Raw genomic sequence first — 24,034 nt, forward strand, 5'->3', positions numbered from 1 at the left:
GGTATAAATAATGAGGAAAGCAAAGGAGTGAGGAATTCTCAGATTCCTAGGTAGACCTTGCTAACAGCAGTTCTGTTCAACAAGCTAAAGAATGGAACTTGGGAGGGAAACACAGAAGCTATCCAAGAAATGTTCTTGCTACTTCTAGATCTTTCTCCACTCATAAGAAAAACAAAACAAAACAAAAACAAAAAAAACAGAACAAAAAACATGTCCTTTTCCTTTGAGGTTTGCAACACCAGCAACACCCTTCTTCTCTCCTTGTGTCTTCTTTTGCCAGATTTCAGGGCACTCACTATTCATCAAGAATGTCAGCACCTGAGGTACTCAGTCAGTCCTCGAGGTCCACCCAGAACTCTCATTGTCCTTAGTCTTCAGGCATTCATGATTCAGGTAGGTGATGCAGCTACCCTCCCACGTCATTATCTTCCTCCACTCATGGGCAGGTCTCCAAACTGTAAATTCCCTCAGAATCTCCCAATCTCCAAAACCTATCTTCTGTTCACCTCTAGAGTGAACTGAAGATGAAATAGCAGGTCCTGCCTAAGTCAGAGACATTCTTGTCAATTCTATAAAAGATTAACAATCACTGTAGAAAGGAAAGTTAAAGCAGACAGGGAGTAGGCTATGCATATCATATTTATTTCTCCCTTTCTGCCAAAATCTCAAATAGGTTATTAGACCTGTTACTGTAAACTAAAGTTTTGCCATGGAGATATCTAATCATACATTCTTTTCCTTCCTTGTATCCATGCTCCTGCCAAACACATAGATCCTCTCAATTTTCCCTTTTGTGGTTTTCAAAGGTCCCATTCTTCATCCAAAATCCTACTCATTCTATCCTCAAAACAAATCTATCATGGTGAGAACAGGCTAGAATAGACACAAATAGTACAAAGTCCTGATTTCAACCATCCCATAAGATAAATGTTATCACATAGGAAGCCCATGAAATATTTGTCTTTTACATAAGACATTTACCACTAATAGACTGTAAACAAATAATTTATAAGGGAATTAAGAGGCTATGGCCAACAGAAACCATCCTGATTTACTCAGTTTGTTACTTCTTGTGTCCTTCATTCTTTCCTGAGGACCAGAGTGTCTGTTTAATCCCCTTTAAATAACTTCCTTTAGTGTTTAAAGCTAGAGTGCATGTCTGTTAGTCACAAGTTCTTACATTTTATATGAAAACTTAAATGTTAGTTGCATTCACATTTGAATGTAAATTTACATTCAGTGGATACAAAATACTAAGTTATGAAAGTGAGATAGCTCAGTGGATAAAGGCCCCCATGCCTGATGACTTGAGTTTGCTCTCTGGGACCAACAGAGGTGGAAGGAGAAAATCGACTCTCACAAGTTGTCCTCTAACTTCTACACATGTGCTGTGGCATGTGCATACCTGAATATAAAAAGCACATGCAAAATAAGATATATTTCTTTCAATATTTAATGGTATTTTTCCATTCTTTTCTAGTCTCATAGCTTCTCTTGAAAAGTGAGCTGTTGATCAGATATGTCTATTATAATCTTACATGGCTTTTCTTCACAGCTTTCAAGACTTGCATTGTACCATTGCTTTCAGCAATTTGACTATGACATACACCGACATGGACTTTTCTGCTTCTCAGCTTCATGAATCTCATGTTCACAAATATGTCTTTCATTGAAATTTTTAAAATAGCAGTCATCATTCCTTCAAAATTTTTTTCTGCTCCACTGTCCTTCACACACACACACACACACACACACACACACACACACACACACATGCACACCTGTTTGATAGGAGTTCCTGTTAGGTATACCCCAACAGTGTAACAGTGTTCCACTATGGAATACCAAAGCCCTGGCTCTACCCTCCCCTCCACACAGGACATGTGGAGCTAGGACTATTGGGAAATGCCCTTTTTAAAGTTTTGCTTCTTTGACCTTTTTTTGGTAAGAGCTTGTTTGTGTCTACTGTCAGACAAGGCATCTATTCTGTGTCTGACAAGAAGAAAAAATGGAACATCATAATTTCTCACTCCTATACTCTCATTCTCTTTCTCTGTTTCTGAGAAGTAGATGAAAATTGAAATTTTCCCTTTCATGGTTTCTTCTATCAATACTTAGAATGAACTACCGACAATAGTGATTAATGCCTGGAGACCTAAAGTCAAGTCACTCTGGGAAACCAGTGTGAGGTTGCCCCAGTATTTTATCATCAGGATCATATACTGATGAAAAGTAGGTCAGCAAAGGGGTTCAAGGCCCAAAGAAAGGTCTAGGCCTTCATATGATATAGATTCGTCAAAGTTACTTACTGACTGGTTTCCTTTCACAAAGTTAGAATTATTCTGTATTTTTAAAAAATTATTTAACTTTATTTTATGTGTATTGGTGTGAAGGTATCAGATCCCCTGGAACTGGCATTATAGACAGGTGTGGGCTGCCATGTAGGTTCTGGGAATTGAACCTGTGTCCTCTGGAAGATTGGCCAGTGCTTTTAAGCTTTGAGCCATCTCTCCAGCCCCTCACAAAGTTAAAATTATTAAGAGCCTCACATGTTTTTAGTTCAGAATCATGATCAACAGGACAAACTGATCCTAGGGTTTTCTTCTCTACTCTTCAACCTTAAAGACCCTTTCTTTTCCAGAGTATGGTGCAGAGTAGAAACAGGAAAGTGGGAATAGGAGTGACTTGGGGAAAGAGGTGGGAAGGGAGCTCTCCTGTTCTAGCATGGGAGGGGTAGTACCACTTTCAGGCCACAGGAGACTCTGGCTTGAAGGTGGATGGTACTGGAAAAGAAAGGCAGTGCCAGGCAAGCTGGGGAGGGAAGTCAGCCCAGACTTGGTTCTGTGCCAGCACTGCAGGGTGGAGCCAAAGGCCTGCTTCCTATGGCTAGAAAGCCCTGAACAGGATGTGCTCATTCCTGACTGAATCACCAGGAGCTTCCAGTCAGTCTGCATTCAAGAGTCAGACGTGCTTCCCGTGCTTCCCGCCTGGCATGTATCCCCACCTGTCTGCTTATGTCATTGTTACTGTCTTCAGACAAACCAGATACAGTTCACCTTTTGTAGTGATCTAACTAATAATACAGTCTTTTGCACTAGGCAGAGGGCTTTTATTTTGTACCCTTTTCTTTTTTTTAATTTTTGTGGTGCTGCAAATGGAGCCCATGGTCTTACACATATTAAACATGTGTTGTGTCACTGAGCTGTACTCCCAGCTCCTAGTTTTAAATTTTTTTTTCTTAGTTCTTGCAACAAACTTGAAAATTGAATTTCTGCCTTGATTGAAATGAAAAGAGGAGAGGAAAAAACAAAACAAAAAACAGACTTCACCTTCTGTCTGGGGATTTTCTCATGCCTAGTTTTGATTTTCTTTTGTCCCTTTACCCGAGAAAGACATAAGCCTTGCAAGTTTGCTTTAAAGCATGCAGGAGATCAGGTCCTTTGGTACTGCTTGACCCAGAATGGCCAGTGTTTGTTTACAGTGTTAACTTTTTTTTTCTTTCAAAATAAAACAATGTCTTGAGATGAATCTTAAGAAAGATAATTGCTGTAACATGCCTGGGAAGCTGAAGCAGAAGACTCACAATTTTAAGGTTAGTTTGGGTTACACAGTGGAGACAAGCTAGCCTGAGTAATGCAGCAAGACTGTGTCTCAGAAGGAAATAGGGAAAGAAGGGAAGAAAAGAAAGAAAGGAGAAAAGAAGAAAGGGAAGAATGGTGAAAAATATTCTGTGTTCTTACTGGCTCTTTGAAGACTGGGGCGAGAAGGTCACAAGTTTAGGGCCAGCCTTGGCTACACAGCAAGACACTATTGGGAAGAAAGGAGAGGAAATGAGGGGATTGAAACCACACAGGGAATGGTGGAGAGCAGGCACAGAGTAGCCCTAACACTAACACCACAGCAGGGAAACACAGGGAAATGTGAGGGTGCGTTTTGATAGTTTGAAAAGTGATATACCTTTAGACTTGCCCTGTCTTGACTTCACCTATGAAAACAAAATCTAGGCTATGAAATCAGAGCCTGAAGTAGAATCAGCACTGTGAAGTTGGTCAACACCCTCACCCAGTCTGGGAGGGGCAGCTGGCTCAGGAGTTTTCTGCCCTGGGACTCTGGTGGTGATTATGATGTGGGTGTTGGGTGGTGTGTCCAATTCTCATTTCTCCCTCTTGTGTTGAATACACCCAATTGATAGTCTTTTCTAGTCATTTCGATTTAGAACTGCCTAATTCAGTAGACCAACGAAGGAAAAAAGAAAGCAGAAGTGAGCTACTTATAAAATGATTAGCCTCAGAAGCCATTCCTCAATTGGTGAACTTTTGTTATTCTCATAATTGGGAAGCATGAATGTCAAAGAAACTCCATCATTTGAACAATAATGTACTGTAATTATAGTCTGTTACAATTTTGTTTTTAGCTCTTTTTTTTCCTTTTTTTAGTTTTAGGAAAGCATTTATTTATGTTTCATACTCATTTTCAATAAAGGTACTTTCTTCTGCTTTTCTCTGTTTTTTCCCCTTAAAAAACACATTGATTGTTTTTAGCCATAGTGTATTTTCAACATTCCTACAAAATTATAGATATATCTTACTATCTTTTGAATGGAACATCGTAACTCAGTTAATGAATCTCTTGTTAGTAGCTGGTTCTAACTTTTTATTATAAACAATAAGCATTTCATTTCTAAATATGCACATACAGGTTATAAACATTCCACAGTAAGTATTTTCGTGTTTCCCTTTTACTCAAGTTTAACTATAAAATGTCCCCAAAAGGCACTTATTTTAGAGGCTTAGGCCCTAGTTTATGGGACTGCTATCAGGTGGAAGGTGGGCACAGTGGCCACCCATGTAATCCCAGTACTTTGGGAAGATTTACCACGGAGGCAGGAGAATTAAGAGTTCAAGGGTTTTCATGACTATATGATGAGTTTGAGGATAGTTGGGAGCTAGCTATCCTCTTAAAACAAAACAAAACAAAACAAAAATAAAAACAACTTAGAATGAAGTGGCAGGAAGTTAGGTCACTGGGGGCATGCCCTCAGAGGGGATTTGGGATCCCACCTTATCCTGTCTTCCTTTGGTTCCCAGTCATCTCTAGGTGAGCAGATCTCCCTTGTCACATGATATTCTTGTGTTGCCACTAGGCCCCTCGACCATGAGCCAAAATGAACCTTCCCATATGTAGGAAGCTGCCCTAATAAAACCCTTTACTTTGTGTATTACCTTAAAAGTTAATAATCAATAATTAAAACCTGCCTCTTAAAGCTGATTACTTCTGATACCCCAGAGATGGAAAACTAATTACCACCTTTTCAGAATTAATTTTCAAAACTGTAATCACTGGATGAAAATAATTATTGTTTCTATAAAGATATATTAATCACCATAGCAATATTGGAAGACACCACTTCCACTGTGCCTTCCTCAATAATATTTCATTTGCACTTAAACTTTTTCCTAATTAAAATTATCTTAAAATGTCACTTGTCTTTCTTCTATTCACTGATGATCAGTATTTTATTACTTTTGTTAGATAACAAAATTACACTTTAGTAATAACTTTCTTCAATGAGCTATTCATATCCTCTCTCTGCTCTGGTCTGAGTTTTGTATTCCTTCAAAATTTGTGTGCTGAAATCTAAGCCCCTAGGTGATAGTCTTAGGAAGTAAGGTTTTTGAGATGATTAAAATAATGTAACCACAAATGAGATTAGTGTCTTTATAAGGAGTCCTCAGGGCTTAAAGACCTTGTAATGACTCAGCTGGACCATAGTGCCTGTGTACCAGAAAGTGAGTTCTCACCTGTTGTGTGACAAAAGGTTTTTCTGGAGAGAAGCAACATAAGTGTCTACTCACCCCAGGAGACTGAAGTAAAGATACCACCACAGTCCAACTTGGTGAACCATAAGTTTTATTGGGGTTACTTACAGGAATATGGGTGAGCAGAAATAACTCAAAGACAGCTGCATCATCACAGCACACACCAGCATAGGTGACAGCTCACCAAGCTGAGTCCCTGAAGCACACTGTAACAGCTCAAGGGACTGGAGAGTGCCCTTCCCCGTTGTCTCTGCTGGCCAAAACTCTTCTTCCAGGCAACTCAGTTGGTCTCTGCTTCTTCCAGGTGGCTGCTACAGTATCGGAATCTTCTTTGTAGCATGACTTCTCTGAGTCTTTTTTTTGCAGCTTAGTTGTGCTCAGTCTGAGAGGGACTGTCAAAATTCATTGGGTTTTTTGTTTGTTTGTTTTTGTTTTTGGAGGGAGTTGTGACTGTGATTGGTTTCAGGGACTTCCTGAAGCTCTTTTGAGTTGTTTACCTTCCTGCTTAAGGAGTTTTCCTGTAAGAATGTTTCAATCTAGAGCAAACTGTTAAGCAAGATCACCATGTACTAAATCTGCAAGCACCTTGATCTTGGACTTCCCAACCCAGAACTGAGAAATTCCTGTGCTCTTTAAACTGACGAGTTTGTGGTATTTCACTATGGCAACCCAAGACAGGTTAATACATATTATTGTATTTATTTTTTAAAGATTTATTAGTATAATTTATGGTGCATATATGTGTACCTGTATCTGAATGCAAGTGCCCACAGAAGCCACAGGTATTGGATACCTGGAGCTGGCATTGCTGGCAGCTGTGAACCATTAAATGTGGATCCTGGGAATCAGAGTCTTAGGTTTGCTGGAAGATAGCATTCGCTCTTAACCACTAAGCCATCTCTCTTTCCCTTTATTATAATACTTCTATTTCACATGAACTTTATATTATATACTCAATGAAGGATTGTTTTACTTTTAAATTAATTTACTCATTTATTTGTATTTATTGGGGGGATCATGGAGGCCAGAAGAAGGCATTTAGATACCTAGAGCTGGAGTTGTATGCAGTTGGGAACCACCTGACACTGGTGCAGGGAGGTGAGCTCCAGTCCTTTGGAAGAGCAGAATAGGCTTTTAACCATGGAACCAGCTCTTCATCCTCCAGAAGGGTGTTTTTTAAAATCACCATATAGGGCTGGAGAGATGGCTCAGCAATTAAGAGCATTGGCTGTTTTTCCAGAGGTCCTGAGTTCAATTCCCATCAACCACATGGTGGCTCACACCCATCTGTAATAAGATCTGGTGCCCTCTTCTGGTATGCAGACATACATGCTGACAAAATACTGTATACATAATACATAATTTTAAAAAATCATCCTGTAGTGCTTGTCTACTGCCTTTCAATTTACAGATTATGTTATTATCTACTCACAAGAAACATGGATTGGTTTTCCTTTGAAATCCATTTTTTCATCTAAAACAATTTAATTGGTAATAGCCTCTTTTGTTCTGGCGATTTGTTCAGTGAAGAGGCTATGGCAATAATCACAATAATATGGGTCCTGACTCCATTAGGTGTTTAGTAAATGTCACTAAACACTGAAAAAAATAAGCATTGTGATAGAAGATAAATTTATCTATAGTTCAGCAACATTAGTTAATAGTTGACTGGTGGCCCTAAGTAAGTTTCTAAGATTTTCTTATCAGGTCCAAATAACACTTAGGTTTTTTTTTTTGTTGTTGCTGCTGTTTTGTTTTGTTTTTGTTTTAACAAGTTCTATTTTCTGTAAACACCAGTATCATTACTCTGAGTCTGGGATTATAGATGTGCACTGCCATGCTTAACTCTGTCATTATAAAAACATATCAATTTAAAATTTAATAGGATAAATCACGATTTTTCCATAAATGTCTGCAGACCCTTTCTTAGAGTTATGGTTTCTATTACTGTGACCAAACACTCATAACCAAAAAGCAAGTTGGGGAGGAAAGGAGTTATTAGACTTACACTTCAGCATTGCTGTTCATCACTGAAGGAAATCAGGACAGGAAGTCAAACAGGGCAGGATCCTGGAGACAGAGCTGCTTACTGGCTTGCTCAACCCTCCTTCTGATAAAACCCAGGACCAGCAGCCAGGGATGGCACTTTCTACCAAGGGCCAGGCCCTCCCACATTGATCACTAATTGAGAAAATGCCTTACTGCTGGATCTCATGGAGGCATTTCCTCAGCTGAGTCTCCTTCCTCTCTGATGACTCTAGCTTGTGTCAAGTTGATACACAAAACCAGTCATTACAGACCCATTGATCATATCCAGCATCTTTCTATCCTCTCCTCTCCTTAGAACCCTTTCTGGTCCCTAGAAATGTTATATTTTCAGGCCACCTTAAATATTTGTAAGTATTATTAGTGTGTGTGTAGGGAATAAGTTTGGGGAGTTGGTTCTCTTCCATTGTGGGTTCTGGGGTTTAAACTCAGGTTGCCAGGCTTAAGCACCAAGAGCTTTTACTCACTGAGCCATCTTTCAGTCCCAACTTTTATTTTTTTTAAAATTTCCACATATGATAGAGAATGTGTGATAATTGTCACTCTGTGACTAGTTTAATTTGCTTAACATATGTCCTCCAGAGTTATCCATCCATCTTGCTGCAAATGACAAACTTTCATTCTTTGTGAACAAATAACACTCCATTGTGTACATACACTGCTCATTTTCTTTGTCTACTCATCTGCTGATGGGCATAGAGGTTGAGTCTGCATCTTAGGTGTTGTGACTAGAATGGGACCCCAGTACACATGGATACACGGGTTTTGTACTCTGACTTCATTTCCTTTGTCCCTCTCTCCAGAGGGGATAGCTGTTTCCTGTGGCTTTCTCTTGAATTTGGTGTTCTGCCCTAGAATAGGAGCAGTAGGATTGCTAAAAGATTTAAACAGAAACACAAAATTATACTTTCATACCAACAAGCTTTGGTGAGACTTTTTATAACTCTTTAGAGATTTACAGAAAGGCCCATGAACTTTGTACCTTTCAAGTTTAGTCTTGCTTTTAATTTGATGTACTGTGCAATCTAAATTGATTTGGTTTTATAGGATAAGCCTTGGGGCAGAGACCAGGTTTTAACATGTACTTAACAGCTTCTACTGTACTTTTAGTTCTTGGAAAATAATAATTAATGGTTAGGCATTGGGTGTTTGGCACAAAACCCTGACTCTAAGTATAATTAACTATAAGAGCTATTTTGGTATTTGTTGAAAGTGAGATTCAAAATGCTTTATATCTTCATAGAAGTCAGAAATATATCATGTGCTTGAGATGTGTTGAAATATATAATATATAAGTAGAATTGCCTGATGAACATGAACTCCATGTGGTTTTAATGGAAGTACAGTAGAAATTCTAGAACTAACCTCATAATAGTCAGATTAAGTGTCTAGAGTCTCTAAACACTTAAAGCACCCATTTTATAGTTTTAAAAAGCAAAATCTTGAAATATATTAGATCTTAAAATGATTATCAGTAAATCTAGTAAGTTCTATAATTTGTTTGTTTCATAACTTTGCCTTATGACTATTTCAACACCAGTTTTTACGTTCAAATAAAACTGGTGTTAAATAACTTGTAAATAACTGTTGATGTACATATATGCAGGCATGTGTGTACACATGCAGATACACTTTGCTTTCCTATTGCCGTAGAAGCATCTTTAGTTTGCCTCTTGGATAGTCTGTACCATGTTCTTCAGAGCTTAGAGTGTTGAGGAAAGTGTGGACTCTGGCTCCAAGAGGGAACACTTTGGGTAGAAAAGATAGCCACAGAAGAAGCAACCCAGACATCAGCTTTTCTGTGACTACTTCCAGAGAGTGAGCTGTGCTTAGGGTCTCCTGCCCTGTAGCTTGGGGCTCAGCTTTGAAAAAGAGCATGGCATTTCCCCAAGTGTGATGCTCTCTAAATGAGAAATTTCAGGTCCTGTGTGACATTCCTGACTTCTTCAACTCTGCCCCAGATTTAATCATTTACCCACCTGCAGTTGAAATACCGTTTCTAATTTCTGAAGATTGCATCACTTGCCCAAGTATGTGTTCTATGTGAGTGCATGAATAAGATGCCCTTTGAGAATGGAAGATGTTTGGGACTTTTTCTGGGATACAACTTCATGTAGGCCACTATTAGCTCACTATATAGTAAAGTCTGGGTTTGAGGTCTCTCTCTCTCTCTCTCTCTCTCTCTCTCTCTCTCTCTCTCTCTCTCTGTGTGTGTGTGTGTGTGTGTGTGTGTGTGTGTGTGTGTGTTGGGGTTTTAGAGACAGGGTTTCTTTTTTTCTATATTTTTAAAATTTTAGTGAGAAACAAGCTTGTTTTACATATCCATCCCAGTTCCCTCTCCCTTCCCTCCTCCCCTGACCCCCACTAACCCCCATCCCATCCTTTTTCTGTGCCCCAGGGAGAGTGAGGCTTTTCATGGGGGAACTTCAAAGTCTGTCACATCATTTGAAACAGGGTCTAGGCCCTCTCTGGAGAGTCTAGGCCGAGAGAGTATCCCTCTATGTGGAATGGGCTCCCAAAGTCCATCTGTACACTAGGGATAAACAGGGTTTCTCTGTATAACAAACAGCTCTGGTTATTCTGGAACTCACTCTGTAGACCAGGCTGGCTTCAAAATCACAGAGATTCATCTGCCTCTACCTCCTGAGTTCTGGGATTAAAGGCATGCATTACTACACCCAGCTTCTTAAAAATAGAAACAAAAATAAAATCATCTTCAAAATTAAACTATCCAAATTCAAAATTGCAGAATAAAAAAAATGGTAAAAAATATATTAAAGAAATGCAACAGCTTCAGGTCAGAGCAAACTGATGTGAATATTAAGGGTGTAATCTAAAGGAAATAGAAGTTTATTAGTTTGGATGCCCTTTCTAAAAGCATACCCTCCATAATATAGTTCAGCAGTATGTTTGTGAGGTTATGGGAAATATATACTTGGCCTTCTCCTTTCCCTGACATACAGTTTCTAATACTCTTAGGATATTCAAGCCAGGAGTTGTATGCCATAGGCACAGGTTTTTGTCTCACCAGCAGCTCCCAAGTAAACACACTGTGGCTTATATTAATTGTAAATGCTTGGCCAATAGCTCAGGCTAGCTTCTAGCTAACTCTTACGTTTAAATTAACCCATATTTCTTATCTATGCTTTGCCACATGGCTTGGTATCTTGCCCATCTTGCCTCCCTCCCAGCGATCTCTGTTTGTTCTCCCCTCTAACCTTATCCTGTTCAGCTCTTGGCCAATGAGCTTCTTTAAACCATTCACTGCTGCCTTTAATCCGAGCACTTGGGAACAGATTTCTGTGAGTTCAAAGACAGCCTCTACTTGTGCTCCACCGCCACCCTTCCTATGAACATACTTCAAGGCAGGGTCTTACTATGTAGCTCTGGTTGTCCTGGAACCCTCTCTGTAGACAAGACTGGCTTCAGAGATCCGACTGCCTCTGCCTCCATGTGCTGGGATTAAAGGCGTGGGCCACCAGTCCAGCTCTGTAACCTTTTTTATATCCTATATTTAAAAATGGGTAACTGTAAAACGTGTCTGTTTTGAGTTCTTGGAGCCACTTGGAGGAGGGAGTCTTTGGAATCTTCATTTATAATCACAGTTGATCTTAAGTGCAGACTGGCACCCGGAGTCGGTGGGGTTGGGGGACGCCGGAGGACATCTGATATGGAGCAGAGCCTTGCCTGTGGAACCCAACACTATTTCCAGGCATACCACCCAGACCACCCAGAACAGAGTGGAGTCAGAGGCTCTGCTGCTGCTGGTGCCTGGAGAATCTACTGCAGGAATCATTTGTTGTGGTGTGTACAGGGCGGCACAACTGTTTTGCACTGTGAGAATGCAGGCAGAGAAACTGAGTTTGGTTTTGCCTATATTCTTACACCTTCCAGTCACTAGCCGTGTATTTTACTCAGAGTCCATTACACTTTTGGAGATACTGCCTGCCTTAGAATGGGTCCAGACTGAACAAGCATGTTCTAATCTTAATTTTGTCCTTTTAAAACATTCTTTTTAGATTTATTTACTTTATTTTATGTGTATGAGTATTTTGCCTGCATGTATGTATGTTTGTATGTGTACCACTAAATAGCTTAATGAATTTGCTAATTCATTCAAGCACAAATTTGGGAAATGTGTGAGAATGGATTTTAGGAGTGTCAGATAATGGAAGGAACATAAAACTGGATCGGTCTGAGTTTATTAATATTGGTGTACCGAGTGCAGAGTCTAGGTTCAGTATGGAAGCTGACACAGTTTAAAAAGGTGTCAAAAGTCTTTGAATGGTTGGCCAAAGCATTTGTCAAAAGATGTTCTAATCAAAAGGAGCTGGAGACACCTGATATCACTTGACTTAGTATTGATAAAGGGATTTTAAAGCTCAGGGAAATTGCAGTGGTAGAGTGGGCACTGTCTTAGCGTTTCTATTGCTGTGAAGAGACGCCATGACCGTGACAACTCTTATAAAGGAAAATATTTAATGAGGGCTAGTTTACAGTTTAGAGGTGTAATCTGTTATTGTCACAGAGGGTGGTTTGGTAGCATGCAGTCAGACATGATGCTGGAGAAGGAGCCGAGAGTTCTACATCTGTATTCGAAGGCAGCAGAAGCAACTTTGTGCCACACTGAGCATAACTTGAGAATAGCTTGAGCTTAGGAGAACTTGAACCCCCCCACCCCCGAGGGACACACTTCCTTCATCAAGGCCACACCTACTCCAATAAAGCCAAATCTCCTAATAGTGCCACTCCCTATAGAAGCCATCTTCTTTCAAACCACAACAGGTACCCCATGTAAAACCCAATCCTCCACAATGGGAAGGTCCAGAAGACAATGCCCTTCAATAATTCTATAAGGCACAAAATGGTGAGAGGAGCACCTTTTCCTTGTGCCAGACCTGGCCCCAAAGTAGCAGGGCCCAGGTGCCAGCCCTGAATTGTCAAAGGTGAGATGGTCATACTTATTCGGTAGGCAGCACAGACAAAGTGATTTTTATTGTGGCATGACTCGTGGGGAACTTTGGTACTGGCCAATCAGTCAGGATGTTTCCAGGCCTGAAATAGAAGTATAAGATCTTTAGTTTTAAAAGTGACTTTGGAGATTCTTTTGATAAGTTCAACACATATCTTTGGGGGGAATGAATTATAACACATTGCTCTGATTGCATTTAAGTTTAAAGTGTATCACTTTAAAATGATAGGAATAATTTTGAAGTTTCACCTTTTGACCTCATTTATACTCTTGGCTCTGCCTTTCCAACAGTTTTTTTTTTTTTTTTTTTTTTTTGTCTTAGATAAGTTATTTCACTTTTCTGAGTCTTTCTCATTCCTAAAGGAGCCCTACATTCTCCTTTGTAACTTTATTTCAAATACTGAAGTAGCTAAGCACTCCATGGGCAACTCGGGCCTGTTCTACTCATACACTGAGGGGGAATGTACCCACAGGGAAGTCTTATAGGCATTTCAGATTTAGTTTGTTTGTGACCCTTTTAGGGAGTCTTGCTAAATTTGGGCGTTATTGAACTCATTTCCTAGGTCTGAAATAATAAACTGAAGGGTTGGTGTTTAGACACATACCTTCTAAATCAGAATATGTGTGGGTGTCCACACTTACACTTTACAGTAGCTCCCAACTTACAATGATTTGACATGGGATTTTCTTGCTTTACAAGGTGTAACAGCCATAAACATTCAACAGAAACTGTACCTCAGGTTTTCTCAGGCTAGATATGTGCAGTGTGGTACTGTCTCCCAATACTAGGCAGTGGCAGGAAACCACAGCTCTCAGCGAGCCGCAGAACCTCAAGGACGAGCAGGCAATCTTCTAGATATTTGGGAAGCTATGATAATCATATTAAATACATTTTGACACAATATTTCCAGACTGTTAAGAGTTTGTTGGCACATAGCCCCATTGTAAATCCAGGAATGTTTGTATCATTTAGGTTGTCATATGTGTGAAAAAGAATTTGGATACTGAACCTCTAAATATTTCACTTTCCACCTAGGTGGACTCACTAGCCTATAAATAGGGGCATGGATATCATTTTCTACTCCCCCCCCCCAGGAATATGACCCTTATCCTCAACAATCTGCTAAAATAAGCAGATCTTCAAGTTTAAGCAGAGTTAAAGACCAAGGTCTGTATAGAAACAGGTCCCCCCAGGTCCTTTGCCCTTGGGCTACACTTTAATTTTATTATGGGGAGGAACAGTAAATAGGACCAAAGGGAAAAGATCACTATCTCCTTCAGCACTAGCAGGACTATCTGCCTCACCAAACTTTGACTTTTTTGCCCTGTCTACAGAAAGTCTTGACCTTGGTGTCTGTCCTTGCTTAGGCCTGACTAGCCCAGGTTAGCAGGAATCTTACTAAATCAGTTGAGAGAATCCTCAGCCCTTTGTAATGATCAAATTCTTTATACTACAGCTTTGTGTTTAAGCCCTTAGCTTCCTTGTGTAGGAATCCTATCAAATCCATTTAGCAAACACAACAACAAAAAGTTGGGTGTAGTAGAACACACCAGAGGAGAGGCAGGCAGATCTCTGAGTTTGAGGCCAGCCTTGTCTACATAGTGACTTCCAGGACAGCCAGAGCTGTCTTTTCTTAGTAAGGGTTGGAATTTTCTATCCACCTGTACACCACCTTCTCAGAGCCTGCCGCTGCCTGCCTGTCTTATTGTGTTCAGACTTCGATGGATTGCTTCACTCATCCTCAGACAACACTGTGATAGCCCCTCAGAACAAATATACCTATTTTTAAAACAAGTATCAGAATGATTTTTTTTTTCCCTTTGAGAATCTTAACAAACCCAGTCCAAGTTACCACAGAGAGCCATTTTTTAAAATCTGAAGACTTAAGTAGGTGCCAGCTGGAAAAGACAGTCTATGGCTAATCAAATGCTTCTTACTACTTAGCACCTTCCATACTTAGCTTCTCCCTTAGCAATAAAACCCCAGTGTGCCCTTGACCTGAATAAGGCACCTCCCCATCCCTTCCCACCCGCACCGCTCAGCAGAGAATTTTGTGTAAGGAAACCCTTGCACGCCCTCTAGAGGTTAGAATGCATACCGAACCAAGTGTGTGTCTCCAGGAAAACTCAGCAGAGAGTTAGAAATGTCTGTGCCTCCAAGCCCTGTTTTCTCAGTTCTTGCTTAGATGGGCAGTTCAGCCCATTGTTAGTTTTGTTTTGCTTGTCTTTTTTTTTTTTTTTTTGAAGTAACCTTTGATGTTATACCCAGAGAGCCAAAGAATCCAACAGGACATTCTGTCAAGAAAATAAATAAATAAATAAATAAGCAAGCTCAAGTGGTTCTTCTCCAAGTGTTCTGTGCACCACTTGCAGAAAACACCCTACTGTGTTAGTTTGAATTGAAGATTTCTGGGCCCTGACCCAGAACCTTCTAAGTGAAGAGCCCTTGAGGGTGAAGATGCAGTTCTTACACAGATTAGGGGTTGAGAACCACTTGAAGACATTATTCCAATCTATGTCTCATTTAAAATTCTGCAGGACAGTGGTGTGATCAAATTCATCAGGCAGGATTTTATCCACAACAAGCCCCATACACCAGCCAGTCCTTCACCCTGACCATAAACCTAGCAAACACCATTCTGTATTTAAAACTTTGAATCTAGATCCTTTAAGGTGCTTTAAATACCTTCCTTCTTTAAGGTACTGGGTCCTGTCCAGATAGAGGTGTATTATTTGTGCCTGCTACTCTCAAGGTGGGTTCACCTAATGCCAGTCTCTTACTGATTCTAGGAAGCCAGTGGGAAAAGTTCCTTTTTAAAAAAAAGATTTACTTATATTTTATTTTACATGTATGGGTGTTTTGCCTGCATGTATGTCTGTGCACCACATGTGTGCAGTGCACATAGAGGTCAGAGAGTGTTGGGTCCCCTGGAACTGGAGTTGCAGATGGAGGTTAGCTACCATGTGGGTGCTGGGAATAGAAACTAAGGTCTTCTGGAAGATCAGCCACTGCTCAAACCTGCTGAGCCATACTCCCCTCCCCACAACAGTCCATTCTTTAGAAGTCTGTGCCATTGAACCAATTGTACACAAACACCACCACTGAAAATTTTAAGTGGATTTCTCTTTGGAAATATTGTTTAAATGGCCCAATTACAGAACTCATCCCCAAACATTCTGGTTTGGTAGATTTGATTGGAGTGAAAAATATGTATTTTATCAAGCATTCCAACTTGATGGTTTGGATACAGGTGACAAGAGGTTTTTTTCTGGCCTTTGTTTTGTTTGAGGTAGCATCTCATGGAACCCAGGCTGGCCTTGAACTCAAGGATGACCTTGAATTCTGATTTTCCTGCTCCTACCTCCTAAGTGCTGGAATTACAGGGCTGTACCACCACACCCAGTTTTATGTGGTAATGAGGATGGGATACAGGGCTTGGTGCATGCCAGGCAAATAGCCACTCTCAGTAGTTTGGGAACTGATCCATGAGAAGGGGCCCACTGGAGAATTTTGTTTTGTTTTTGTTTTTTGTTGTTTTGTTTTGAGACAGGGTTTCTTTGTGTCTTTGGAGCCTTTCCTGGAACTAGCTCTTGTAGACCAGACTGGCCTCAAACTCACAGAGGTCTGTCTGTCTTTGCCTCCCTAGTGCTGGGATGAAAGGCATGTGCCACTACCACCCAACCCCCATTGGAGATTCTTGATTAGGAGAAATAAAGATTAATATTTCATCTTCATCAGGGTGGTAAAACATCTGAATTGATTATCTATAGCCCACCACTGTAACTACAGGGCACCAGGAACATTGCTGTACCAAGTGGCTAAGTATTTTGGGGGGGAAATAATTAAAATTTCATGTGGGAATTATTTGTGTATTAGTGTTTTAAATTAAATTTTTATTAACTCATAATGGCTGGGGAGATGGCTCATTTGGAAGTCTGCTTGCCATGAAGACCTAAGTCTGATCCCCCAGAATTTACAAGGAAAATCCAAGCACAATTTTATGCCTGTAATCCCAGGACTGGTAGACAGAAGCAGGCAGATCCTTGGGGTTTATTGGCTGGCCAGTCTAGCTGAATTATGGAGTTCTAGGTTCAGTGAGAGATTAAAAAAATGCAGAACAATTGAGAAAGACCCCTGATGTTGACCCTTGGCCTGCACACATATGTGCACATATACACTAACATGTACACATATACATATACAAAAATTTTAAGATATGTGTACTCATATAAATAATTTAAGCTACATACAAGTAATCGGTATAAAGAAAGTTGTCTTCTTACCCTAAACATTCATTACTCATCTGCAGGGGCAAATGCTTTTAAATTCTGAGTTGAAGACATAAAAAACAATTACAAAGAGCCAGGTATGGTAGAATACACATATAGTACCAACACTTCAGAGGTGGAAGCCAGGGGATTGGAGAGTTCAAGGCCATTCTGGAGTACCTAGGACTCTGTCCCTTCCAGGCCCCAAATAATATACAAATAAGTACAGGTGGATTTTTCCATAGCATTTGGACAATAAATGATAAACAGAGAAATAATAAAGGGATAAGTGAGGGATTTAATGTATAAGCATTAAAGACTTTTATATGACACAGTGGAAGAGGACTTACCTGGCATGTGTGAAGCCCAGGCCTCTGTCTCAAACTACAGTAAAAATAAGATTGGAGCCTGTAATTCCCACATTAAAGTCATGCTTTCAAAACAAAAGGCTAACCACATGAATGAGGGTACCCTCCTTCTTTAACAGACCTGGAGGAGATTCTGCTGGGGGTAGGTGTGAGGAAGACCCAGCCCCTGGCCTGGAGTGCCTGTGTCTCCCCTTTCTGAGCTGTTCTCTGAGCTGGTTTATCTTAAATCACAGATACGAAAAAACTACTCCCCAAGCAGCAGTGATGTCCTTGACCCTGACAAATCTCCACACAACCAGCCTCAAGATAATAATCAACCAGACCACAGTCTCCCCAGGATTACTAGCTATGCAAATCCCCTCGACATTGGCCCTTCTCTATATATAGCCACAAAGCTGTCGCTGACTCCTCAAAGACAGATTTTAGGTCTCTAGACTCTTTATTCTTCTTGGTATGTCTACACCAAAAATGAATCCTTCAGGGCTTTTAGCACGGGGGAGAGGGGGGATGAGTGAGTGACTAGGCCAAACTGTTGGGACCCCAGAACCAGGTCTTGACCTAGGACACTGGTAACAGCTGCAATCAGTTTGAAAGAGGCCATCAAAGAACTGTTATTTTAGATTTTGCTTTGTTTTGTTTTTCTTCAAATAAACTTCCAAACTCTGACTTAAACAGCATAGTATTAGCATGGAGAATTAGAAATAAAGATCCAGGGTAGGATTGGAGATTTACTTAATGCAGGGACTCTGGCTCTGTCTCCTCCTCACTCATCTGTAACTTTTGTCTCCTCTGTATGTTGAATCAAGCCCCTGACTGCAGCTAGTCATCATCACTCCACATAGTATCAGACAGGAAAACAGCACTTCTCCCATCCTCTATTCATGTGCATGCATGAGTACATGTGTGCATGCATTCTGTACATGTGTGTACATGTATTCTGAACCTGCATTGTGTGTGTGTGTGTGTGTGTGTGTGTGTGTGTGTGTATGTGTGTACATGCCGTGTGCATGCGTATACACATTCCCAGGTCAAACTACAACTTGTAGGAATTAGTTCTCAGTTCTCATCTTCCATCATCTGGGTCCTGGTATTGAACACAAATCATCAGGCTTTGGGTCAAGTGTCTTTACCCACTGAGCCATCTTGCCAGTCTATCCTAAGGCACTCTTAAGAATGAAGGAACTTTTCCTAGAAGCCCCTGGCACATCCTCACAGGACACTGATTCAAATTTGGTCTTGCTTGTGTGAATATAACCTACCAGACCAAAGTAACAATTCCATCAAAATCCAACTTGGAGCATCAAAGACTGTGTTAGTGTTGCTTACAAGAACATAGGGGAGGGTTACTTACAAGGGGCATGGGTGACTCAAAGACAGCTATAGCATCTAAAAGCCCTCCCCAGCATGGATGGTTCCTGAAGCGGCATCCCTGGAGCTGCTGCAAAACTCCCAGGCCCCTTGCAGGTCAGTGAGTCTCCTGCAGGCAGCTTGGCCGATGGCAAAATTGGAGTGTGCCCAGCAATCTTTTGCTGCTTTTATGCTTTGGGAGGAGTCTTGTGCATCTTACAAATTTCAGCTTTCCTGGATTTGTGAGGTTCCTTTACTTGAGTCTCACAAGCCCCTCACTCTCTTCCTTCCAGCAAGACATGTTTCCATTCCAAGAAAATAGCTACACACGCTGAATCCACACCAGCCCAGAGTGTGGACTGTCCAGGAAAAGGTGAGAAAATCTCTAAGAGCATGCTTTGGAAGAGTGACCCTTGTCCACCCTTCCTTCTGGCTGTAGTTCAACAGCAACACTGCTCATCGGTTCCATTCCTAGGTTGGTTGTCTAAAGCTCTTCTAGTGAAAGAGTTCTTAGAAGCTCATTCCTAAGTTCTTGAGTGATTAAAATACAGATGATATGGCACTACCACTTGAGTTAGACAACTCATCTGCTGTCATTATAGCCATCCCACCACAAGAACAAACACTCAAAATGTGCTGCATTTTGTCAAACAGCTGGCCACTGTTGCCAAGCCAACATGAGGTGGGGCGACATAGTGCTTTATAACTTATCAGGTTTCCTCAGCAATGTGATAGAGCAAGGGCAGACCTACACTGCATCATCTCTACAAACCAACACACTATACTCCAGAACTGGAAACCCTGTACCCTGGGGAAATTTTGAAACCATACCTCAACATAGGTGTCTTGTAATTAAGATAGCTTTAAGAGTCACGTATCACACAGTTAGATGACCACAGTAGAATGCAGTGCAAAGATTTCTTGCCAGCTGAACATGCTGTACTCACTGTAAAACCAGGAGTTCAACCTCCACCTACTGATCCAGCGTTCACCGAGGCGGTCAGATCTGCCGCTCAGTGGTTGTCTCACTGTGAACTTGACAGTCTTTCTTGATAGACTCCCTGCCTATGGGTGAGATGATACATTGGTCCCTGCTGATTGTGCTTTTATAGTTCATCCCTGAATGATTGCAGCATATACTGGGATGACTTCTTTCATAGTTATTGAATCATTCATTGAGAACAGACTGGTTTGTGGAGCCATGCTCCCACGTGAAGGTGCAGAGACCTCTTTTTCTGTGAACATAAGGCAGCTGAAAATACATGGGAGCTCAGCATAAAAGTACTAAGGTTTGCTGGCTGTGAGGCGGTGGCTCCTAGAAACATTCCAAATCTTCATAAAGCTGCCATGAAGAAGAGAAAGACAGATAGTACATTTCATACTTATTGCTCCAATAAAGAAGCCATGTCAAAACTTACTGATGAAGAAATCGAGAATGGCCTTCAAGACCTTCTCAGGAGAAAAAAGGTTTGGCACCAGCAGATACCTATGCAGATCCCAATCCTGCAGGAGAGGGTGAAGTTCTAGGTCCTGATGCAGCTCCCACCCACAATTGCAAAAGTAGATAATAATAATAATGATAATAATAAAAAGCATTTTACTAATCCCCTCAGTAGACTGTCAGTCCCCCCCCCAGAGATAAGCCCAAGGAAAAGACCAGCCAGGCTCAGCCAGTATGTGTGCAAAGAAAAGGCAAAGGACCAGATACTTATGACACAAGAGACCGTGAAGATCTGTTCAATACCAGCAAATCCTATATTCAGGACAATTCAGGGAGGTAATAAAGATGGCTTCTGGGGGCTGCTGGTTGGAGTTGGAGCCCATTGCCAGGCTGCAACACAACTTAAAACAATTTTAACTGTTGCTATGCCTACAGGTTCAAAGACTATTGGGATGTAGGTTAAAGTTGCCATGAGGCTATTAGGGGGTCTCATGGTTTGTATGCCTATATATTAGTTTTTGTTGCAGAATATTTGTTTAACTTTACAAAGATGTGTTGCATTTGTTCAAATATGTAAAGATATGTTGCTGTTTTATCTTGCCTGCCTAAGGTACCTGATTGGTCCAATAAAAGCTGATCATCTAATAGCAAGGGAAGAAGTATAGGCAGAACTGCTGGCCAGGGAGAGTAAATAGGAAAGGAAATTGGGCTCCAGAGAAGAAGGAAAAGAGACACCAGGGAGACATGAAGGGTCAGATAGACAGACAGATAGACAGACAGACATGGAGGAAGTAGGAAAGTAGGACATACAGAATGAAAGAAAGGTAAAAGCCCCAAGGAAAATGTAGATGAATAAAAACAGGTTAAAGTAAGTTATAAGAGCTAGTGGGACAAGTTGAAGCTAAGTCAACCATTCATAATTAATAAGTCTCCCTGTCTTTATTTGGGAGCGGGTTGGTGGCCCAAAGAAAACTCCAAGTACAAGTTTAGGACTTAATTATTTTACTCCTAGTTTTCATTCCTTCAACACTGCACTTCTTTCAGTAAGATGACTTCTTTTGTATTTTGAAATGAGGCGGGTCAATATGTACATAATTGAATGAATAAATGATACAATTTCTTTTTATCTTAAACTTTGCCTTTGTTGAGTGGTTGTGGTGGCGATGTCACCTTTAATCCCAACATTTGGGAGGCAGAGGCAGGCAGATCTCTGTGAGAGGGAGGCCAGCCTGGTCTACAGAGTGAGTTCCAGGACAGCCAGGGCTACACAGAGAAACCCTGTCTCAAAGAAACAAAAAATCACAACAAAACAAAATAACTTTGTCTTTTATCTTGGGACTCAGGACTAAGTTTATGGTAGCTATATTGGCTACTCTGGCTTTTTATAATAGGCCTGAAAATTAAGTAGTAGAGCCAAGTAGGGTGGTCCACTCCTTTGAAGCCATACTCGGGGCAGAGGCAGGCAGATCTCTAAGAGTTCAAGGCTAGCCTTGTCTACATAGAGAATTCTAGGCCATCCAGGCTACATGGTGAGACCCTGTCATAGAAAAACAAACAAACAAACTACCAGTGCTTGATACTGTGATTGCTTCATTTTTCTTCTTTCTGTGGGTAGGGGTGCTTTTTGTTTTGTTTTCTTTTGTAGCCCATGCTGCCCTCAAACTTGCTATATAGTTAAGGATGAACCCCTAATCTTTCTGCCTCTACCTCCTGAGAGTTGAGATTACAGGTATGGGCCATTGCCATTTATTTGTTTCCTGATTTTAAAATTTGGTTTGTTTAATTACTTTTTAATGTTTTTCATTTATGTGTATGAATGCTTTCCTTACTTATATATCTGTGCATCATGTATGTGTGGTGCTCATGGAGGCCACAAGAAGGCACCAGGTCTCCTGGAACTGGAGCTACAGATGTTGATGAGCCACCATGTGAGTGCTGGGAACCAAATCTAGATCCTTTGCAAGAGCAGTCAGTGCACTTAACTGATGAGCTGTTCCCCTGGTTTAGATATTTTGGTTCTTTGCCCATTCCATAAATTGTGGTGCCAGCTGTCCATATTCATAAAACTATGATATGTTTGTACCAGGATTGGACTACAAGGCTAAGGTCATTGTTAGATATATTCAGATACCTTCTAGTTTTTGTTTGCCTTGTTCATTTGCCTGTCCTTGACCTTTACCCTCCCCTGGCAGGAAGGCAGGCACATAGAGAACACTCCATTAGGAAGGTTGTTTGCTAGTCAGAGTTTCACCTGTCCCCTCCATGTTTGGTTTTTGTCAGAAGCATTTCTTGAGTCCCACTGTGAACACGAAGTTGTGCCCGGGATCCCACTGTGGTGTCTTCCCAGAAGAGTGGAGCTCAAGGAGACTGGGAATGGAAGACTCATGAAGCTCTGACAATACCAGTTGTTTGGGTCATTTTCTTATATCCTGACTGAACTTACAAGTTCAGTATATTTAAAGTAATAACTCAAGGCCAGCCAGATAGTTCATTAGGTAAAGGTGCTTGCTATGAAACCTGACAATCAAAGTTCCATTCCCAGAGCCCACATGGTGGAAGGAGAGAAATGGGTCCTGCAAATGATCCTCTGATCATCACTCATGAACAGTAGTATAAGCACATATTCATGTATGTGTGCACACATACACATGCATGCATAGACACACACTCACTGAATGAATAAATTAATGTAAAAATTAAAATAAGAATTATGGTCAGGCAGTGGTGGTGCACACCTTTCATCCCAGCACTCAGGAAACATAGACAGGTGGATCTCTTGAGAGTTCGAGGCCAGCCTGGTCTACAGAGCTAGTTCCAGGACAGGCTTCAAAGCTACACAGAGAAACCCTGTCTCGAAAAACCAAAAGAAAAAGAAAAAAGAATTACGAAACCAAAACAGTAGAAAAGCAGCAAAGATTGGAACAGAACACTTGGTGCTGTGGTGTGGACATAGAGTGTCTTTGGGTGACTGGGGCATGCCCTCCAAAGCGGCTGTGGGGAGCTGACTTCCTTTCCCTTTGCTCTCTTGCTATGATGTGAATGGGCGTCTTCTCTGGTTCCTGCCACTGTGTCACCACAGACACAGAACAACAGGGCCAGTCGGCCATGGATTGAAACATCCAAACTGAGACAAAATAGCCCCTCCCTCTTTCTAAATTTATCACTGAAGGTATTTTATCACATTACCAGACGCTTACTAACAAACTTAAAACAAAAACAAACTTAATTGTATAATTAACACAAGGAAAAATACTCAGCCATATTTAACGTTAAAGAAATGATTCATTAAGACATAATTGTAAACTGTGATTCTAGCTACTTGGAAGACTGAGATGTGGGGATTGTAAATTCTTGGCCAGCTTGTGTACCACCATAGTGAGACCTTATTTTTTTTAAAAAAGTGAATAAAATAGACACAATTTTATATTAACCAAGCTAGCAATAATACTGAATTTTGACAATTGAATGGGAAATACAAACTCTTAATACTTTGCCAGTTGCAGTATAAAATGAGACAATAACTTGAAAGACAGCATTGACTAGTTAGCATCCTAAAAAAAACTCAAAATTGTGTGTCAGGAGAACAAACTGATTCATAGTGGAACTGTTATTAAGTTTATTTATTCATCTATCTGTCTGTCTGTCTGTGTATCTATGTATTATCTATCTCTGTATCTATTTATGTATCATCTATGTATTTACCTATGTATGTATCTATATAGCTATCTATGTTTCTATCTATATATCTATTATCTATGTTTGTATGTATGTA

Source organism: Phodopus roborovskii, unplaced genomic scaffold, assembly GCF_943737965.1.
Source record: "Phodopus roborovskii unplaced genomic scaffold, PHOROB, whole genome shotgun sequence".
NCBI classification, from domain to species: Eukaryota; Metazoa; Chordata; class Mammalia; order Rodentia; family Cricetidae; genus Phodopus; species Phodopus roborovskii.